Below are 1,259 nucleotides of genomic sequence, written 5' to 3'. Positions count from 1 at the left end.
TTGAGATGTGCAACAGAAAGCTGGGTGATATGTTTCAACAAGGCAGAGTGGCAAGCACGGAGGGGTGGTTTGTCCAGGCAGGGTGTGAGCGTGGCGTGGCGTTCAGCAGAGTCTCCATAGGAAGATCAATCCACGTGTGGTTAACTGACTATCTGGTGAAGAATGGTAAGGAGGACTGGGGTTAATATAATGCAGGAGCTTGATTAGTCGGATGAGGATCAGGTGTGTAGCTGGAGCTTGGCTGCAGGAGCCAGAGAGTGTAGCCACGCCCAGGCAAACACAGACACAGAGACAGACAGGGAAGACAGACAGAAAATACAGGGAAGGGGGGAACAAAAAACATACAAGGTAGTGGAGTACTACTGCAGTACCACAACAATAAAGTTGTTACTGTGATGTAGAGATAGAGCTCAGTTAAAGCTTTATGGATGAACGATACATTTGTTACAGATTAATAACTCACCACTCTGAAACTCTTGCTCCAGTCCATGTTGCTAAGCTGGTAAGGGGAACATGAGCTGAACCGAAGCCGTGTTTACCAGCTTCTCACAACCAGGCCTACTAGGCTTCTGATTGGCTAGTAGTCCTTAACTAGGTACTGCACATGTGCAACTCCCAACAAAGATCTTGTAGAGATAAGATGCATCACTCCATAACTATAAACTGATTTACTGCTTGTCTGTTTTGAATAATACAGAAGTTACGTATGAATAATACAGAAGTTTCGCATGCTTACTTTATGCTTACAGATTTGACAGGTGTGGCATATCCCAGTACTTGGTCACAAGATCTCTGACGTAATTGCTGACGTAATCTGCACTCTGCGCATGCGTTGGCGTCTGTAGCCACCTGTCGGAAGCTCCGTCTTAAACCGGACTCTTATCCAGTTTTAATCCACTCTTTTTTTTCCGTTACATTTTTTATATCCTTTTTATTTAACTTAACTTTATTTAAGTTTTACGTGGGTTAAGGATTTTAGTCATCCGACACCGTAAAAACGCGATCAACGCTACTGACCACAACAAAGCTCCGGTGACTATGATAGCCGAGATAACTCTGCCCCATGAGGACTGCTCACTCCTTAAGAAAGCGAACAAAAAGATTGCTGACCTTATGGAAGACATCCGACGACTTTCAGAGGAACTCAAAGAGAAAGATTCCCTGCTGACTGGCTTTATGGATGTGGCTTCAGTACAAGCCAAACAGATTGTTTCTCTTAGCGCAACCGCTAACATCCAGGACACCGTGTTTTGGGACCC

At 44.6% G+C, this 1,259-nt stretch overlaps 1 long non-coding RNA gene across 1 annotated transcript in view; it reads right to left on the bottom strand.

Moving 5' to 3' along the window:
- Positions 1 to 1,259, bottom strand: part of LOC123977045 — a 10,628-nt gene continuing 9,369 nt past the window's right edge. The window contains exon 3 of the long non-coding RNA XR_006826518.1: positions 1 to 152. This is a non-coding gene — a long non-coding RNA (uncharacterized LOC123977045). The remainder of the gene's footprint in view (positions 153 to 1,259) is intronic.

This window comes from Micropterus dolomieu, linkage group LG01 (assembly GCF_021292245.1).
Source record: "Micropterus dolomieu isolate WLL.071019.BEF.003 ecotype Adirondacks linkage group LG01, ASM2129224v1, whole genome shotgun sequence".
NCBI classification, from domain to species: Eukaryota; Metazoa; Chordata; class Actinopteri; order Centrarchiformes; family Centrarchidae; genus Micropterus; species Micropterus dolomieu.
The sequence above is the reverse complement of the archived record's forward strand: the minus strand, read 5'-3'. Positions and strand labels throughout refer to the sequence as shown.